Raw genomic sequence first — 18,612 nt, forward strand, 5'->3', positions numbered from 1 at the left:
TGTACAACTTGATTCCTTTTGAAAAGTGTATACAATTGCATATCCACCACCAAAGTTGGTGTATAGAACATTTCCATCACACTGGGAAATTCCTTCTACTCTTTGCAGTCAGTCACCACTCCTATCATGCATTGTTCATCACTATAGTTTTGTCTTTTACAGAATGTGACATAAATAGAATCATACCATATGTACTCTGTTGTTTGACTTCTTTTATTTAGAATAATGCCTTTGAGATTCAACCATGTTGTTGCATGTATTAGTAACTCAACATTTTATTGCTGAGTAGCATCTCATTTTATGGATATACTAAAACTTGTTTTTCATTTACCTATTCTCCAAAAGGCACTTGGCAGAAACAAACACAAAAGTATAGTATATCCCTGACCCATGCCTCACAGTATTTCTACTGAGATTACATACAAAATGTCAAGACATGAAAAATATAATCCATTATGAGGTAGAAGCAAATGATACAACATAAAGCAAAAATTAATGCTGTTATATAAAACAGGAGTCCCCAACCTCCAGATCACAGACTGGTACTGGTCCAGGCCTGTTAGGAACCAGGCCACACAGTAGGAGATGAGCTAGAATATAATGCACTTGAATCATCCCAAAATCAACTTCTCCACCACAGACCGTGGAAAAACTGTCTTCCACAAAACTGGTCCCTCGTGTCAAAAAGGTTAGGGACTGCTGATCTAAAGCTCTTGATAATCTATAATTTACTATACATTAAATATACTTAAAAACATACAGATGAGATATCTTAAAATGCACAAGACATAAAAAAAGGATCAAGAAAAATTCTAGCATTAAAAAAATATAGTCACTTAAATTAAAAACTCAGTGGACATCAATGTACCCCCTGAATGAGAAAAGTCCTCAAAAAGAGAAAAGTTTTGCCGATGTGGAAGAGGTGAAACAAAAAACAGCAGAAGCACTAAACAGGCATCAAAGTTGACAAGTTCAAAAACAGTTTTAAGCAATGGAAAAAATGTCTCAATAGGTGTACTGCATCAAGGAGAGTACTCTGAAGGTGACTGAAATTTAAACATGTAAGAATACACAATTTTTAATAAATAAATCTCAGGTTCTTGTGGGGTCCACCCTCATATACAGCTCTGTTGATGGCTTGAACATGCATCTCTCCAGGTCAGATTGATGACTCTTAAAATTCAGAGGCAGAATGTCCCAACTGCTGGGTTCACATGAGGGTATACTGTTTTTCCACCTGAAGTTAGCATGCCTTTCTACATTTTTATCCAAAATTTTACTGTCATTTGCTCACCCTTTAGCAGTATCAGCCATTAGATGAAAGTATCAAAGATTTCCTTGAATTGCAGCACAAAATTTTTTTTCATCCTAACCCAAGGATATGTTTATTGATTTTAGAAAGAAAGGAAGGGATGGAGGGTGAGAGAGACAGAGAGAGAGCTGTCAATGTGAGAGAGAGAGCTATCAATGTGAGAGAGAATCATCAATCTGTTGCTTCCTGTATGCACCCTAACTGGGGATCAAATCCATGACCTAGGTACATGCCCTGACCGGATATCAAACCTGCAACCTTTTGGTGCACGGAATGACACTCCAACAAACTGAGCCCCCTGGCCAGGTCCTGAATGGTTTTAAATGATGGCATCAAACAGTGAAAACTACATCACCCACCATTCTTCATCCATTTCTTTTGTCACTCTAAACATCTGCCCAAGGTAGGATCTCAAGCTGACTTAGATCCTTTTATTTGTAAAAGCATAAGCCATCTCCATCTCCTCAATTCCATACCTGAGGAAGCAAAACCCCAGGGAAAGATAAGGGCCTGTGTCCTCCCACACGCTGCAGAGCAGAGGACTACTCACATCTCCCCTCTGTGCAGGTGACACACCAGAAGCAGGCAGAGAAGGTAAATGGGGAGTCTGGTTTCTCCATCTGATTGATATTTTGATAACATTTCTGTATAATTTGATGGAGATCATATTTTTATTCTGAGTGAGAAAAATCTTATTTTAAAGCCCCTTTATGTGAATTACCGTGTGGGTTTTTTTGTTTGTTTGTTTGTTTTTAAGTATAAAGCAGTGATTTATACTAGCAGGTAAGACATTGTAGCAACCCAAAATACCCTTTTGGAATGCAGTAGCACATGATTATAAAGCAGAACTTAGAGGTCTTTCCCTAAAATTCCCAATATGCATACACTTTCTGGATCCTAAGTCCAATTGCTAACATTTTTAAATCTAATGTTTTTATCACCAATTTTTCTTTTTAACAGTGTTCCCTTTGTAATTTAATTATTGAATTTCCTGGGTTTGACATATTAAGTGTTTAGGAGATGACATGGTTTCATTTTTCTTGTTTGTTTTTATTTTTATTTACTGATTTTACAGAGAGGAAAGAAGAGAAAAGGGACATAAATCTATAGTTCCACTTATTTACATATTCATTGATAGATTCTTGTAATGTACCCTGGCCAGAGATTGAACCTACAACCTTGGCATTTTGGATCAATGCTCTAATCAACAGAGCTAACTCACCAGACTGTGACATGGTTTCTTTGAAAGTCTTATAAATTGAAGTAGCTGAGTTCCTTGATGTTTATCATATTTACTAATGTGCCTGTCATAAAAAGCACCAAAACTTAGATCAGTAGCTTTATGCTCATTAGCCTGTAATAATATAATTGTCAACCCACTTATAATTTGCAATACTGAATGTATATAGTCATAGAGTTGTCAATAAAAAAATGTGGCTTCTAAAAAAAATTCAATGAACTGAGAAAATAGCAGATTAGACAGAGATGAAAGGAGAATCAAGGAATCATTAAAATTAAAAAAAAAATCATAAGATAGACTTCTGGCCAACATGACCAATGTGGTACTTGTATCCTTCCACAACCATATCAAAATTAGAACTAAACTACAGAACCACCATCATTCAGAACTGCCTGAAATACAGCTGAATGGAGGTCCTGCAACTAGGGAATTAAAGAAGCCAAATCAAGACTGGTAGAGGGGGGCAGAGATGGGAAACAGGCTGGTCCCAAACCTGTGAGTGTCAGATAAAAATCAGGAGGAATATCTTGGCTGTTGAGGTATCCCCTGAGGAGCAAGGGGTCCCAGCCCCATACCAGGCCCCCAAACCCAGGTCCCCATAACTTCTGGCTATAAAAACTGGCAGAAATTGAGGCTGAGTGAGGCACAGGGCTTCTGGAATCCCAAGCAGTTCCTCTTAAAGGGGCTGCACATGGACTTACTCTACTTCTGAATTCAAGCGCTGAGGCAGCAGCTCCAAAGGCACCAGGGACATACAGGAAGGAACTGAACTATCTGGCATCAGGGTGAGAACTGAGAGAGAGGGGCAGCTTGTTCCCATACAAAAGTGCTGGCAGAGGTCATTGTTCCTTTGATGAGCCCTCCCCTCATAGAGCCAGCAGGTAGCTCCACATCTGGGTTGCCATCAACCTGGCTTTCACTGTTTGCCCTTCCAGGAGACCTGCCACCCCCACCCCATCAAACAAGCAGGCCCACCCAAGCTGTTTCCAGTGCCTTTTCCATATAAATGGCCTGTCTTGGCTCATGCTTCAGACTCTCCTAAAATCTCTCAGGGACTTTTCCTAAAATTTCTCAAACAGCAATTTGGCCTCTTCATAACCCATACCTCTTGCTAAGTGGCTCCAGGCCCAGCACTAGCAGCAGCCATCTATCTGCAGATTACTCTGTAGCTTATGCCAGGTGGTCCCAGGCAGGGCACAGGCGGTGGCTGATCCTACACCTCCTGGGAGGACTCATAGCCAGTGTGTCCAGTAGACAGCTTCAGACTACACCAGATTAGATTAAAACCCTACCAACACCACCAGCCACACACTCAATGGGCAACTTCAGTGAGTATCGAAGACCCACTGAAGCAAGTCTTGCTCTACAGGGTCGACTCAAGCACAGAAGCTCCTCCATTGTAGTTGCAGCTGGTCCTCCAAGTTGACAGGCCTGTGGTCAATCCTTCTTAGTGACACCAACAGCTATCAAGGCTCCACTACAACAGGACAGTATACAGAGCCCACAGAGGGGTGCACCTATAGCATCCAGCTCAGGTGACTGGAGAAGCTGTGCCACTGGGTCCTACAGGACACCTACTACACAAGGCTACTCAACCAAGTCCGAGAGATGTAGCACCTCTAATCTTATACACAGAAAGAAAAATAGGGAAGCAGCCAAAATGCAGAGACAAAGAAATAGGTCCCAAGTGAAAGAACAGGAAAAGTTTCCAAAAAAAGAACTAAATGAAATGGAGGTAAGCAAACTACCAGATACAGAGTTCAAACTTATGATAATAAGAATACTCAAGGGAGGACTTTTGATCAAAGTGGAGGCATAGATAAACACAGCCGCCTGTTCACACAGCCACATCAAAATTGCAAATAACTATATAACAATTATCAATCAGAAACATCAGAAATTGAGGGGAATGGAAGTCTGACAATGACAGAATTAAAGAAACCACATCCATCCAGACTCATAGGAGGCATGGAGACATGAAGATGCAGAATTGGCTGGTGCACACATGTAGTGGACAAAATTTGGGAGGGATATCTCAGGATGGAGGGGTCCCAGCTCCACACCAGGACTACCAGCCTGGGGTTCCAGTGCCAGGAAGATAAGTCCCCATAACTTCTGGCTACAAAAACCAGCAGGGACTGACTCAGTGGAAGAACTACTGGAGTCCCAAGCAGTTCCCCTTAAAGAACCCATACATAGACTTACTCAGATTCACTCCCTCTGAGCTCCAACACCAGGGTAACAACTTGAAAGGCACCAGAGGGGCATACAGGAAGGAACTGAAGTGTTTGGCATCAAGGTGAGAACTGGCGGACAGCTTTCTCGCAATATAATGGCAGGCAGAGGCCATTGTTCCTTTTCTGAACCCTCCCCCAACCCAGACCCACAGAGCTCCAGACCATGGCAATAGCAGACTAAGACTCCATCAACCTGGCTAACAATGTATGCCTCACCCTGGTGATTCCCTGAGGCTCCATACCATCCAACTTACAGGCCCACCCAAGATGTTAACAGTGGCTTGTCTTTATGAATGGCTGGTCTTGGCTCATATTTCACAACTTCTTAAATTCTCTCAAACAAGCAACAGGCATTCTCAGGGTGCCTCCAGATCCAATACCTCTTGTTCAGTGGCCCCAGGATAGGCACTAGCGGTAGTCAGCCTAGTTTCACAGCCTGGCTTCACCTAGAAACCTCTAAGCCCAGCACAAGTAACAGCCATCTGCACATCACTTTGTAGCTCAGGGAGGGTGGTCCCAGGCAAAACACAGTTGAAGGGCTGACCTTGGCCTACACCACCCAGGAAACCCCAAAGCCTGTGCACCCTATGGACAGCTACAGACCACATCAGAGTACCACCAGCCTGCCCCAGTACCACTGGTCCTCCACAGAGGATGGAGGTTGGTGGTCAGTGGTCACAGTCAATCCTTGCAGTCAACTGGCCTGGGTAAAGCCCTTCCATTGACCTGCCAACAACAATCATGGCTCAACTACAAGAGGAGGGTATACTCAGCCCACACAGAGCATGTACCTTGAATACCCAGCTTGGGGGACAGGGAAGGGTGTGCCACTGGACCCTACAGAACACCTACTATATTAGGCCACACTACCAAGATATGAAGTCATAGCAGCTCTACCTAACACACAGAAACAAACACAGGGAGGCTGCCAAAATGAAAAAACAAAGAAGCATAGCCCAAATGAAAGAACAGATCAAAACTCCACAAAAAAAGCTAAACGAAATGGAGATAAGCAATTTATCAGATGCAGAGTTCAAAACACTGGTTATAAGAATGCTCAAGGAACTTAGTGAGGACCTCAACAACATAAAAAAAGTCAGAAACGAAGGACACACTAATTGAAATACAGAAGAATTTACAGGGAAGCAACAGTAGAGTGGATGAAGCTGAGAATTAAATCAATGATTTGGAACATAAGGAAATAAAAAAATCAGAACAAAAAGAAGGAAAAATAATCCACAAAAAATGGAAACAGGACTTCTGGCCAAGATGGAGGTGTAGACAGACACACTGTACTTCCTTGCACAACCAAAAGAAGGACAACAACAAATTAAAAAGCAAAAAACAATGAGAAGTCTGACAACCAAGGAGTTAAAGAAAAGATATTCATCCAGACCAATAGTAGCGGCGGAGACGGGCAGCCAGGCGGACAGGACTCAGAAAGGTGGGGGCTGGTGGACCTGATGAGGCAGCAGCTGGTGGACTGGGTGGTCCCACATTCACATGTAAACAAACCAGGAGGAACAACTGGGGAGCCAGACAGACCACCCAACCCAGAGTTCCAGCTTGGGGAAATAAAGCCTCAAACCTCTGATTGAAAACACCTGTGGAAGTTGAGGCAGCAGAGGGAGAAACTCCCAGCCTCACAGGAGGGTTCATTGCAGAGATCTACAGGGTCCTGAAATGTATACAAACCCACCCATCTGGGAATCAGCACCAAAAGGGCCCAATTTGATTGTGGGTAGCAGGGGAAGTGACTAAAAACCAGCAGAGAGTGGAGCAAGTGGCATCGAACCCCTCCCTTACATACAGCATCACAAAGCAGTGATGAGGGTTGCCCTGCCCTGGTGAACACCTAAGGCTCCTCCCCTTACTACATAACAGGTGCTCTGAGACAAAAAAAAAAAAAAAGGCCCAAATGAAAGAACAAATCAAAGCTCCAGAAAAAATACAACTAAGCTGTGAAGAGATAGCCAGCCTATAAGATGCACAGTTCAAAACACCAGTAATCATGATGCTCACAGAATTGGTTGAATATGGTCGCAAATTAGATGAAAAAATGAAGGCTATGCTAAGTAAAATAAAGGAAAATGTACAGGGAACCAACAGTGACAAGAAGGAAACCAGGACTCAAATCAACGGTGTGGACCCGAAGGAAGAAAGAAACATTCAACCAGAACAGAATGAAGAAACAAGAATTCCAAAAAATGAGGAGAGGCTTAGGAACCTCCAGGACATCTTTAAACATTCCAACATCCAAATCATAGGGGTGCCAGAAGGAGAAGAACAACAGCAAGAAACTGAAAACTTATTTGAAAAAAATAACAAAGGAGAACCTCCCCAATCTGGCAAATGAAAGAGACTTCCAGGAAGCTCAAAGAGACCCAAAGAGGAACACACAAAAGCACATCATCATTAAGTTACCCAAGATTAAAGATAAGAAGAGAATCTTAAAAGCAGCAAGAGAAAAGGAGATAGTTACCTACAAAGGAGTGCCCATAAGACTGTCGGCTGATTTCTCAAAAGAAACCTTGCAGGCAAGAAGGGGCTAGAAAGAAGTATTTGAAGTCATGAAAGGCAAGGACCTCCATCCAAGATTACTCTATCCAGCAAAGCTTTCATTTAGAATGGAAGGGCAGATAAAGTGCTTCCCAGATAAGGTCAAGTCAAAAGAGTTCATCATCACCGAGCTCTTATTATATGAAATGTTAAAGGAACTTATCTAAGAAGATTAAAAATATGAACAATAAAATGACAACAAACTCAGTTATTAACAACCACGCCTAAAACAAAAACAAAAATAAAAACAAAATGAGCAAACAACTAGAACAGGATGAGAATCACAGAAATGGAGATCATATGGAGAATTATCAGCAGGGGAGTGGGTGGAAAGAGATCAGGAAAAGGCACAGAGGACAAGTAGCATAGATGGTAGGTAGAAGATAGGCAGGGGGAGGGTAAGAATAGTATGGGAAATGTAGAAGTGAAAGAACTTATAAGTATGACCTGTGGACATGAACTACAGGGGGAAGGAATGTGGGTGGGAGGGGGTGCATAGGGCAGAGGGGAATAAAGGGAGAAATGGGACAACTGTAATAACATAATCAATAAAATATATTAAAAAAAGAAATGCAGAAAGTAGGAAGAGAAGGAAAAAGAAGAGAGAAGCAATATTCAAGCATATAGTGGCAAAGAAACTTCCAAAATCTATAGATAAAAATAAGTCTACACCTAGAGACAATGTAGTAAAACTGAAGAATGCTAAACGCAAGAGAGAAATGACATATTATCTACAAAGGAAAGATAACATATTGACAGCTAACTCTTTAAAAGGAACACTGGAAGCCTGGAGTAAGTGGAGTATCTCCCAAGTGCTAAGGAATGGGGCAGGGGGAGAATCCCAACCTAGAATTGTATACCAAACTGAGCTATTCATGTGTGGAGGCAATATAAAAAATTCCAGACAGAAAAACCTGGTTTTAATACAGGCACCACAAATTTTTAGTTGTGACCACAGGCAAATCATGTTCCACATCTATAAAATAGGGAAAATACTATTTAATATCATGAGGTTATTGTAAAAGTTAAATGTGATAATATGTTAATATCATTCATAGTATATAATGAGCACTAAAACAATGTAAGCTATTATTTTACCCTATATTTGACATGAATATAGAGGTTTGGAGCAGCTTAAATTTTTCCTCAAAAAAACAAGAAATGAACTGACCCAGTTTTTACTGTAAATTTCTACATGCTATATACTATAACTTTAATTACTTCCAACCATAAGCTTGAAATATATAGTTTTTTAAATCTCATTTAATATAAGTGAGAAGAGTCTCTAGGACTTTTAAAAGGTCAGGTTCCACCTAAACAAGGTATGAAAGGTTTTAGCAATGTCTAATATTTGACAATATTTCTCTTATTTTGAGTTTATCATATATTCAAAAAATGAACTCAGCATCTTCTTGCAATATTTACTGCCAAACTGACATAGTAATGTTGCCTTATACAGAACGATCTAAGTAATATCTTCATGTAGAATCCTATACTCAAAATAAAACAGAGCTCAGTTCAAGTTCATACTCAGACCAAGAATAAGGATTATTACTTAATCAGGTTCTAGGTAATTAAGACTTGTCTTCTCCAACACTCAGATCTAAATGTAACAAATAAAGCCCTGGTTCCAACCTGCCTCTCCAGCTACATCTCCAACACATTCTCCTCTCCTTAAAATTGACCACTCCCCCATAACACACACACACACACACACACACACACACACACACCCCTTTCCCAACATACTTGGATTTTTAATTTCATATCAAGACTAATACACATATTTGAAAAAACTAAAAACTAGCTTATACCCAGAACTCAAAACTGCTTAGGATGTAACTAATAATTCTTTTTTGATGAAATCATAATCTTTATAATTCTTTTTAAGATTTTATTTATTTATGTTTAGAGAGGGAAGGGAGGGAGAAAGAGAGACAGAGAAACATCAATGTGTGGTTGCTAGGGGCCGTAGCCCGCAACCCAGGCATGTGCCCTGACTGTGAATCGAACCTGCAATGCTTTGGTTTGCAGCCCACGCTCAATCCACTGAGCTATACCAGCAAGGGCAATATTTATAATTCTTATATTTGCACATTCGACTGGTTTTTATATAGAAACTTTTTTTTCAAACTAAATTTTATTGAATGATATTTAATTTAGTTATAATACATATGGGATTTAAGAAAAATCTCTGCTTTAAACTATTTTCAGTCTCACACTTTCATACCCCTCTCATATTGCTTCTTTTCCTTCTGTGAGTTATAAATTCCTCAAAGCAGATATCTGTTCTAGAAATATGGAAGCAGCCACCAACACAACAACAACAAATCAACTCTGTTTTTCAGCATTTTGTTCTACAATGAATTCTACTTATGTCCAGGCTCTACATACATTTTTTAATTACATTTTATTGATTATGCTATTACAGTTGTTCTGATTTTCCCCCTTTGCCCCCTCTACCCAACAATCCCCACTCCTTCAGGTAATACCCCAACATTGTTTATGTCATATTTTTAATGCTTATCCAAATCACTGAAGTCCAGTTTATTTCACACAATGACTATTATAAATACAAGCAATTTTAAAAAACACATAACCACAACTTCTCAAATGATTACGTCTTGAAATATGTTTTAACAGCAATAAATTAGCCTACTACGTGAAGACTCATCACTAAAATAGTTAATTTGAAAAGTTACAACTCCTAGCACCTTTTTGTGTTGGGTTATATTTTCAAGAACTTGCCATGAATAATAGAAAATATGACTTAATCACAAACCAGAAATAACAGGTGAATGTCTATAGCAAATGGAGCCTTTTCATTTGTTTCCTTACCTAAGCTCACTTCCCAAATACTTAAAGAACAGAAAAATAACTATCCATGCAACATAAAAGAATCTAGACAGGTAATTCTAAGACCTTAACTGTTTCTCAAAAATAATTATCACAGTAATTTCTGCCCATGTACTAATGTCTACTGGCATCTTTATAATATTACAGAAGATAAAAAAAATGTTTATCACCTGCCACTCTGTCTCAAATGGCAACTTAAACTGTAAGTCTGAAGTGCATAAATACCCTTTTAGCATGAAAATAACAGTGACAACATTTATAGAATGCTTAATCCACATCAGGCAATGTGATGAAAATGGCTTACTAGTCATTATCTCATTTAATCCTAACCACACTACTAAATAAAAATGATGACTCCCATTTAATAGAAGAGGAGGCTGAGACTTTAAAGAATTTAAACTTACCCAGAGCCTGGATTTACACCCAGGTATGTTTAAGTCAGAGCCTGCTCTGTTGGCTCATTATACTCTCTCCTGCCTCAAATGCCTTCAAAATATATCAACTCCTTCAGTTACACAGCTAACCAAAAAATAAAAATAAAAAGCTAATTAGTGGAAATAAAATAATGTATCTTGTTCAGATTGCCTATACAAATACAATTGTTCCTTAATTTCATAGTTTTTTAAATAATATAACATAAAACCTTTCAAAATCCTGTTTCATATTACTTTATCAAGCACTCTTTAAACAAGTAATTTTCTTATCATATTTATTCACTCACAAACTCATCATCCAACCTACACTATTTGGTAAGCATCTATCCCATTTAGCAAATATCTATAACTATGTAAGAAACTATGTAAGGCCGTGTGGAGTTATCAACCTAATTCAAAGAATATATAATGTATTCTTGACTTCAAAGAATATATAATAACTGGGGCTCACTAAAAAGACAGGCTTAATAGGAGCTTCTCAACAACAATTACTAATGGACAATCATTAATTTACAATTACAAAGTTAGAAAGAGACTTAACAGGTCATTTATTCCAGCTCCGTACCTTCAAATAAAACCACAATCAAACCATCCTACCAAAAGACAGCTAATGGAGATTAAAAAACTCACCTTAGAAAACTACTCCATTTTTTACACTACTCTCACAAATCTATCCCTTAACTTTATCTAACACATGCTTGTATGTACCTGACTTTTATCAGGTATTCTGATGCATATTTTCACTAGGTGTACCATGTATGTTTATCTAGGAGAGAAAGTATTTAAAAAGTGCTGAGTACATTAAAATATACTGCATTTTCAGACCATAAGACGCATGTAGGTTTTAGAGGAAAATAGGAAAAAAAATTGAAGCAAAAAATGTGGCAAAATATTTAATAACATAAATACATAATATTACACTAATACAAATGTATACAGAACTCAACAGCAGCATTAACAACCATTATTCCCCCCAAATTTGGGGGGGCAGGAAAAGTGCGTCTTATAGTCCAAAAATGCAGTACATATATGTTCCTTTATAAACAGATGCTCAAATATTAGTGAAATCATAATATAAATCAGCACAGAAATGAGATGTCAGAGAATCGAAAAATTTTAGTACTACTGGGATCTCAAATCACATAGTGGAACTCTGTTTCTTTGAATATGAAACCAAGTCAAAGGCATTACTATTATTAACAGACTGTAAAATAACACTTTATAGTTTTTAAGGAAGCCTCATTTAAAAGAATAATTGATGAATCTTTTACATATCAAATCATCATTTTGAAATGTTACTACCTGATCTACCTGCCTCATATGGTCATGTCAAGTCCCAGAACATGGCCTTGTGTCCAACAGAAATGACAATCCTTCCCCATTGTTGGTAAGGAGGGGGAGATAAGGAAGAGAAAGGTCTTCAGTTATTGAGCACTAAAGGTTTACCTCCATAAAACTGTCTAATCTTCCCAATAATCTTATAAAATATAGACAGTATTTACATCTTTTTGAGTATGGGTACAGGTCTGGAAACTTGCCTGTGATCACAGACTCTACGTGTAGTTCCAGAACTAGACAATCTGTCTGCCTGACTCCTTTCACTACACCACTCAGTGACTGACCCCTGGAGAATGTTCTCTCTAAAAGAATACAAATGCACATGTTGAGAAAATAAAGTACAAAGTATCAATCCAAACTATCTGTAAGGGCCTAATTTTACTATGATATTTACACAAAATATATAATAATTATCAATTAAATGAATAAATCCAAAACTGTTGAGGAATGGTCTGATTATAAATTCTTAGCCTTGATCTCTTCCCCTCAGTAGCACAAGTTTCCTCAATATATTAAGCTCTCTGTTAGTAAATCAATCAATCAAAATTTAAGGAAAACAATCACATAACCTCGTGTTTTGTTGTCACTGAAAATTACTTATTTCTAATCTCGGCTCAGTGAGACAATTCTCACTTGTCCTAGCTCAGTCCCCTTTTCACCACAGCTATGCCATATCCCAACATTCTCCGTTCCTAACCCCAGTCTCTTCCCTTATCAGTGGACTGTTACTGCACCCACCTCTCAGAAACCACAGTGCAGAACTTGCTCACCTTTCATTACCCAACCTGTAAATATCCCTGTACCTCTTCTCTTCCTTTTTCAGTACATCTCTCCTCTATCAACACTAGGAATACAGCCAGAACTTAGTTGATACTTATAAAATGCAACAAATTAATTCTTTCACCCTGCTCATCCCATCCTTCCTTACATTTGGGGAGACAGACCTCTATCAGGTCTCTCCTCTTTCTTCATCCCCTACATCTTCAAACATTTCTTCTTCATTGGCTTTTTCCCTAATAACTTGTTATCAATTTTAAAACAAACAAAAAACCCTACAAACTTTTTGACTTACTGCCTTATCACTTTCTTTTTTACATAGCCAAGCTTCTTTTCAAAAAGTAGAACTTCTTTTTAAAGAGAGTAAAAATTCAGCCCTAGCTGCCATAGCTCAGTGGATTGAGCGTGAGCTGCAAACCAAAGTATCGCAAGTTCGATTCCCAGTCAGGGCACATGCCTGGGTTGCAGGCCATTGCCCCCAGCAACCGCACATTGATGTTTCTCTCTCTCTCTCTTTCTCCCTCCCTCCCCTCTCTAAAAATAAATAAATAAAATCTTTTTTAAAAAAGGACTAGAAATTCCACATTAAGAAAGTACTGTCAATTTTTTAAAGTAGGATATATTTATATATTCTTAACTAATCTATAACTTTTAAAGATACATATTTTGAAATCAGATAAAATGATATGATATCTGAGTTTAGCTTTAAATAATCCAGTTGGGGGGCCAGGCATTATAAATGAAACAAAAGTGGTTATGTGTTCATACTTCAAGCTAGGTGATGGCTACATGGGGGTTCATTCACTTTCTTTTGATATGTGTCATTATGAAAAATTTTAAACTTTTTTTTTCAAACAGCCTATGCTCAGATTCTTCTTCCTTGTTTTTGCAAAGGTTAGAAATGATTCAGAGCCACCAGTTCTTTGGGCACTGTTCAATCTTTACCTTACTTGCCCTCTCTGAGGAGGCACCTGATACTCTGGCTTCCTCACTGCTTCCTCTCCTCCTCTGTTGTTTGTTCTGCATGCTCTCTGGGGTTCTTCCTCTTACCTCCTAATCTCAGCATCCCGTGTCAGCTTTTCTCCCACTTCCTCTCAAAATGTCCCAAGACACCTGCGTGTGCACACACACACAGAGTGTAAACGCCACTATTTTGCAAGAGTTCCATATTCAAACTTCTCCCTTTTTCATTTCTAAGTATCCTCCTCTGAGGTGGTCCGTTCCCTCCTATCACTTCACTACTGATCCGTATGCAAACCTCTACCTCCAGCCGTGAGCTCTCTCCTGAACTCCAGATCCACATGCATGCTTACCTGAATACCCCACAGGAACCTGGAATGAATACTCAAAACTGAACTACTTTATCTTTATCTTTCACATCCACAAAAACCTGCTCTACTTCACCTCAATCAATGGTTTCATGATCCTGTCACTCATTCTAGCCAGAAAACTAGGCATCAGTTGTCTTAGGGTTCCGTATCTTTCTAGCCCCCAACATCAAACTCCTGAGTCTGATTAATTTTACCTCATAAGTAATTCTACAATCCATCCCCTTCTGTAACTCCAATGGCTTAGTTCAAACTCTCTTCATTTCTCTATGGGACTTTGTTGCTGTTCTAAAATTGGTTTCCCCACCACCACTCTATCCTCTGGTAGGCTTGTCTGCCACACTGCAGCTGGAGTTTTCTTTCTAAACTACAAACCACATAACACTACACTTGAAACTCTTCAATGGTCACCCTACATTGAAGAAAAGTTCTAAACTCTATACCAAGCACTTTGAGATCTGGCCTGTCCTGCTACACTGCATGTATTCTGGGATTCAGTCATCAGAATGGCCTAGAGTTCCCCAAATACAAAGCACTCAAATCTATCCAAAAAGCAAGTTGTCCCATTTGCCCAGAATGACTTTCCTCATCCTCTCTCCAGTGAAAGTTTACTCAACTTTCTTAGCTAAGCACAAGTCAAACGTACTATCATACTGGACTTGCCCTGCTCTCGTTAGACAGAATCAGGATCTTTCTACCAATGTGTACAGAGAATGGCACTAGTTTGAGATCCTGACTTAGATGAGTTAGACCCCTGTGGTCTGAAATTCCAGGCTCACAACTTATCAGCTATGACTTTAGGAAAGTCTCCATAAATCTGTTTCCTCATCTCGAAATGACAGTAACTACTTCACAAGATTGTGAGGATTTGATAACATGCTGCATTAAAAAATATACTGCACAATGCTTCCCAAAGAGTAAGCATTAGATAAATGTCAATGTTATGTTACTATTCATTCCCACTCTGGGCTCCTATAGCAACTTGCACCGTATGTATCACACTACAACTCTTCTCCATGCAGGACACACACTATCTTCTACCATCTCTATATTCCTACCACCTGGAATAATGTCTGGCACATAACAGGTTCTTAATAAATCCTGAACGAATAAATAAAATACTTCAAATCCCTCTACTATATAACAGAAGGCTTCAATTTTTTTTCTAATAGTCTTACTAAACCTACTTTCCATCCCTTTACACAAAATTGCTGTTTAAGTAAAATTTAGAGACCAGCTTCATTTTAATTGAGAGAAATGGAATTTTACACTGGACTTATGTTGCTTTATTTTTGTAAACACACACACACAAATGAGCATACAATAATACCAATAATTTTCCAACATACTATAAAAATGCCAAATTTCTAGGATGGCTATCTACCTATCAAAAAAATGTTAAAGGGTCAAGTAAGGTTGCCTAAATCTGTGTCAGCTTTCTTACCACCACTGGAGCCTCAGGCCACCAACCAACTCTAGGGACTAAGGTGTACTCCAGAGTAATGATAATAATAATAACAAATAGAATATGGCATTTTCCATCCTGAAAACATGCGACTAAAAAATTCCAAAAAACAATGGATTAATCAAAGAAAATGTTAGTACTCAGTGCTTGAAAAAAAAGTCTGTGCTTTAAAAATTACTAGTACTGTAATTTAAAGTTCAATTAATCTTCAACGTAAAATCAAAATACATGTAGGCACTGCTCAAGCTGGGGGTGAGGGTAACCCATTTTGCAATCCTGTCCCTCCCAAAAATAAAATTCAAAAATGCAAAACGGTAAAAACTTCAGATACTACTATATAATAATAGCACGGTATCTTTGATCCACTTCTACACTTAACCTTTAAACATCAATACCCGTTGGGTAATTATTAATCAATGGGTTTAATATGCAAACGCCTCTGGGCTACTGCAAAATACACATGATTAAAAAGACTAGAAATAAACGTATCAGGGAAAAGAAGAGAGCCTGATAAAATACAGCTCGTCAGGTCTTACATCAAACGTGTGCTATACACACGGTTCTGCACGAAGAGGCAGCAACCTGGGCGGGTCAGAGGTACCGCAGGCCGGTGGCCCCACTGCGGGGTGGCTGCTCCACCCCGAGCCCTAGCGAGGCGCTGCCCCGCCTGGAAGAACAGAGCCCGGCAGCCGAGGCGGGCGCCATAGACCCGCGATAAGTCAAATCTCACCTTCAATTCCCTTTCCTAATGCACAGCGCCGGGTTCCGCGACCACCCAGGAGCCCCTCACCACAAAGAGAGATTTTTTTTTTTATTCTCCCTCACGGTCCGCCGAAAGTTTACCAGTCCCTTCCAGCCGTAGGTGCCGCTGGGCTTTGTAGTTCTCCCGTCCAAGCCCCCCAGCCAAGGCCGCGAGTCCCAGGGGCCGCGGAACTACAATCCCCACAATGACCCACGAGCCTGGAGCCCCGAGGCTCTCCCCGTCTCCGCGCGGCGCTCGGAGCCCAAGGGCCAGCCACGGGGAACGGGGTGTGGCTGTCACCCCGGGCACCCCACTGCCTGCTCTCCCCCTCGGCCCGGTCTCTGTTGGCCTCATTACCCAGGTGCTGTAGGTCAGCCGTCTGTTGGTGATGGCGGTCCAGGTGGGGTGCGGTGGGGGTGGGGGTGGGGCCCTGGCCTCGGACAACGCCAAGTCCGTTAGTTCACGACGAGCGTGAAGAGGCCTACGGTTGCCATGGCAGCGCCGGCTGCGCGGTGGTGGTAGTGAGGGAGTGCTAGGAGTCAGCTCAGGGGAGGAGCCCAGAACCCGACCGGCCTGCGTGGGGAAAGGAGGCGCAAAGGTGCCCCTGGGAGAGAAGACAGTGACGTTGATGAGAACGGCTGACTGACTGAGCGATGGAGCTGCTTGACGAGCCCTGCCAGCGGCCATCCGCGTGGCAGGACGCCTGTCCTGTTCCCGCGGCTGAGCTCGTGGATGCGGCTGAATTCCGAGAAGACGCCTGTGTCATCAAAGGAGGGAGACCCAGCCGGCCCCTCCCTCCGCCCATTGGGCTCTGCCCAAGACCTGTTTGCTGTCTGAGCCACCTCGGTTTGAGCTGCTCACCAGTGTAATCGCATTTGCAACCTTTCACACCTCCTTGCTCCCACTGTATTCTGAGCAATGGGAGAGAAGGGAATCTTTTAGGAAGGTGTAGTGCATTCGGCATTTAGGATGATTCAGGAGGTTTGAGAACTTGCAAGTAGCATGAGTTTCCCTTGCATTTTGATCTGTAATGTTTTGTGGACTCCCTGCACCATCTCAGATGCTGTTGGGGGAGGAGCCAGCTTTCCTCTGTCCTCTAGACAGATAAGCAAGAGAAAATGACCAAACTTAATATATAAGAGATCAGAGACCCCCACATGCAGGAGAGGTTCAAAGACAGAAAGGGGGAAATGGGTGTATAAGATAACCTGAGCTAGGGATGAGGTAATGCACCTTGGGGCTTCAAAGGGTCATTGCAAGAGGATAAGAAAAACAGATGTTTAGTAAATAAATGTTTGCCTACCCTATAGAGAGGTCAAAAGTGATAATCTCATTATGGGCAAGGCCCCTAATTCAAGTTCACTAAGTAGTTAAGGGACAGGAAGAAATTTTTCTTGAGCAGGTGGCTTAAGTTTCCTTTAGCTTAAAACAATCTGCATACCAGAGGCACATTTTGGGATGACTTGTTCTGAACCCCCACAATGCAGTGTGGTACAAACTGAGATTAGCTTCTACCTCCTTCCTCATTCAGGTCCTAAGCTACATTGGGTAGGTATATCCAGGTAATATATATCCTCAATATATCCAGGTAATATCCATCTTACAGTAGAGCTTGTGAAAAATGAAAGCCTTGATGCTGGTAAAGCATTATAAAACAAAGCCTGGCATTCAACAATAAATTTTAATTATTAATTATTTATTCATCATGGTAAGGGTAGCCTGGAGGCGAGGGTGGGTTTGACTTAAGAGGGAATTTTCTGTAGTTTTGGTAAAGCTCTCTAACTCAGCGTTAGGGTTACAGAGGTATATGCATTTGTCAAAACCCATGGAATGATATACCTATGGTTTGTACATTTAACTGTATGTGAATTTGCATCAAAAGAATAAAAATATGAGTGGATTTTTTAAAAGATCTACTGTCTTAGCAACTTTCAAATGTACAATATAGTATTATTGGTCCCCATGCTGTACATTCCATCCCCAGAATTTACCTTATAACTGGAAATTTGTACTTTTTGACCCCCTTCATCCATTTCACCCACCCTCCACCTGCACCTCTAGCAACCACCAATCTGTTCTTTGTATTGTAGCTCCAAGAGTATTATTAGAGCTATAAACTCATAGAAACCATAGAGATAGTTTAGATCTAATTTCCAGATTTTGCTCATGGGGAAAATAAGGCCTGAGATTAAATAAGTAGGGGGAAAGGGGAAATTACTGACTATATCATTTTCTGGTAATAAATGTCTCTTGAGAAATTATGATTAAAAAGAACAAGCTCCTGTGTATGTTATCCCATTCCAGTTGGGGTCACCTTGTTCACA

The 18,612-nt window shown here is 40.2% G+C and overlaps 1 protein-coding gene across 3 annotated transcripts in view; it reads right to left on the bottom strand.

Annotated features, from left to right (window-relative positions):
- Positions 1-16,774, bottom strand: part of KATNAL1 (katanin catalytic subunit A1 like 1) — a 117,103-nt gene extending 100,329 nt beyond the window's left edge. Inside the window, exon 1 of one of the 3 annotated variants that reach the window (XM_028532382.2) lies at positions 16,646-16,774. The gene's annotated coding sequence lies outside the window, so the exon portion shown is untranslated. The other 2 variants (XM_036018364.1, XM_036018365.1) reach the window with 2 other exon arrangements.
- Positions 16,775-18,612: the final 1,838 nt, after the last annotated feature.

Source organism: Phyllostomus discolor, chromosome 2 (genome assembly GCF_004126475.2).
Source record: "Phyllostomus discolor isolate MPI-MPIP mPhyDis1 chromosome 2, mPhyDis1.pri.v3, whole genome shotgun sequence".
Classification (NCBI taxonomy): domain Eukaryota; kingdom Metazoa; phylum Chordata; class Mammalia; order Chiroptera; family Phyllostomidae; genus Phyllostomus; species Phyllostomus discolor.